The sequence below is a fragment of the Artibeus jamaicensis genome, unplaced genomic scaffold (assembly GCF_021234435.1).
Source record: "Artibeus jamaicensis isolate MK-2021 breed Jamaican fruit bat unplaced genomic scaffold, CSHL_Jam_final scaffold_916, whole genome shotgun sequence".
Lineage (NCBI taxonomy): Eukaryota > Metazoa > Chordata > Mammalia > Chiroptera > Phyllostomidae > Artibeus > Artibeus jamaicensis.
In genome coordinates this window covers 28,484,048-28,486,487 of record NW_026522059.1, presented here as the reverse complement: position 1 = coordinate 28,486,487, position 2,440 = coordinate 28,484,048, and the positions used below count along the sequence as shown (strand labels likewise).

At 33.8% G+C, this 2,440-nt stretch overlaps 1 pseudogene; it reads right to left on the bottom strand.

The window, feature by feature from the left end:
- Positions 1 to 1,406: 1,406 nt before the first annotated feature.
- Positions 1,407 to 1,963, bottom strand: LOC119038563 (60S ribosomal protein L17-like; annotated as a pseudogene).
- Between the last annotated feature and the right edge of the window lie 477 nt (positions 1,964 to 2,440).

The window sequence follows — 2,440 nt, the reverse complement described above, 5'->3', positions numbered from 1 at the left end:
GCAATATGCTTGAAAAATTGCATTTTGAAGGTAGAAAGGCCCTTGAGTAAACTGCCAACTCCTCAGAGAACAGAAAAAGAAACTTTTATTATGCCCAGAACAGTAATATCCTAGCTATTCCATTAAAACTCTAACATAGCCTTGAGTATTATTTAAAAATTTGCTATGCATTTCATAAACATTGTTAACTAGGATGACTGGTTAGATAGGTAACTGTGATTTAGCATTATGACATTTATTCTAAAAAGTTTTTGAAACAGCATGAATTAGCATATAACTCAAGGGTCAAAGTAAACACTCCTTTTAAAGCATATGCAGGCTCTGCAATGACCGTGAATTCTGATAAAAAGGCAGTACCAGGTTAGCACTTACAGTACAGTTGTAGTTCTTTCGACTGTGAGTCCAGACTTTAAAGTAATACTCAGGCTGATATCCTCCCTACCGACTCTGTTTTAGCTCAGGAGAATGCACGGTCCACTTTTCAAATTTCAAAGCTTAAGATGCTAGAACACTCTTTTCAAGTGCTTTGTTTTAGACCTTTGATTCTTGGGCTCATTTTTTTAAATTACCAATAATACTATGTTACTAAATTCACTTATTACATGCTTTATGGATAAAATAACTTGAAAAGACATGGGAATAATTACCAGCTACTATTTTAAGTGTTTTCTAAATAGTTTTAAGACACAATAATAAAACAAAAGAAGTATAGAACCTGAGGGGACCTGAAAGAACTAGTCGATTTTCTAATCTTACAGATAAAGAAAGTGGGCCCAAAGGTCTGTGTGAACTGGCCCAATTTGGTGTTCACAAAGCCACAGTCAAACTTATTACAAAAACACCTATTGATAGAGAATTATTTTAGAAACACGGGTATTGTAAATTAGTCTATTTGTGCAAGTACATCCCTCCTCTTCCTGTAGATGGATTATTGTCAGGGTCTACATACGATAATTTATGATTTGATACATTTTTTAACTTACAGTAATGAACTTGAATATCTGCTCCCTGAGTATATAAAGTGAAATAAAGAAAACTTAATTAGAACAAGTCTTCACGGAATATTCCAGGAGTGAGTGGAGCCAACCTAAGACTCAGTCTATGATTGTCTGTAGCAGAATCCCCTAGAATAGGGCTATTCAAGATTGTTTTGTTTTTTTGCTCAAAACATCCTGAAATAATTTTTTATCAAAAGTTTAAGTAGTTGAAAAAGATGTAATTTCTGACATTGTAAATATAGACATTCTAAAATAAAATGGTCACATCAAATTTAAATGAACCTAAAATAATATCAACATCACAGTGATTGGTTGCTATTACAGCGATGCATTAAAAAAATCCCAAACAATCCCTTCTCTCTCGTTTTTTTTACTTTTATTAGTATTTATTTTATGCTGAATTTACTGCTAGGTCATAAGCTTTTGTTTCTTCAGTTTCTTCTGTAAATGACAGTCACGCATAAAATTTACATGTGGAACTTCCTCTTCTGGTTTCGGAACAACCTGTGCTTTTTCAGTAGGATCGTCTGCATGTGGCGGAGAGAGCTCACGTCTGGTTAACCTACCCGTGAGCTCTGTAAATCCTACGCCGCATCTTGGGAGTTTATTCACCTGGATGTGCTGAAGGACTAGAGGATCTACGTCTAAACCCTTGAGTTCAGCAGTACTCTCTGAATTTTTAAGCACCAGCACCAATAACGCAGCACTCTTTTGGGGGCACCGACCCTGTGACCAGCCCCATTGTTTGCCTGAGCACACCTACCAACTCCACCATTGTATCCACGGAATGGGACACCCTGCTTATTTAAGGTGACATCTTTCAGATACTGGGTGGCTTTTCGAATATACATACTCTTCATGTCCTGGGCAGTTTCATGGGTGTTCTTAAAGTAAACATGAAGATTTGAATCTCTTGATTTGTATGATTTTGTGGGATTTTCTGAGTCAAGTGAATAGGGAACCATTTTCAGAGGTCCACTCTGGTCACTTTCCTGAACAATCCCTTCTTTAACATTTGAAATTTTACATCTTTCCTTTTCTACTAATTCTTCCACAAAATTTTATTCTATGATAGTTTTTGATTTTCTGTTTAAAAGCCTTTTATTAATCATCCTATCATAATTCTCTGTAACAAACATATTAATATAAATTGAATTTATAAATTTTATGTGTGACTATCATTTTAGGTGTTAAAACTTTTGTTCAAATTTATCATTGATTCCTATGAATATACAATAATATAAAGCAATAGTTGATTAAAAATCATATATATCAATTATAAACATATAGTCATTTAAAAACTACTAAACATAAAACTATCTTTTTAATAGAAGTATATTTCTCTTAATGAGATCAATGGGGCTTTTTTCAATTGGTTCATGACCCATGGATTAAAATGGCTTATTGCTAGAACAAAACAGGGTATTATATCATTTCTTATT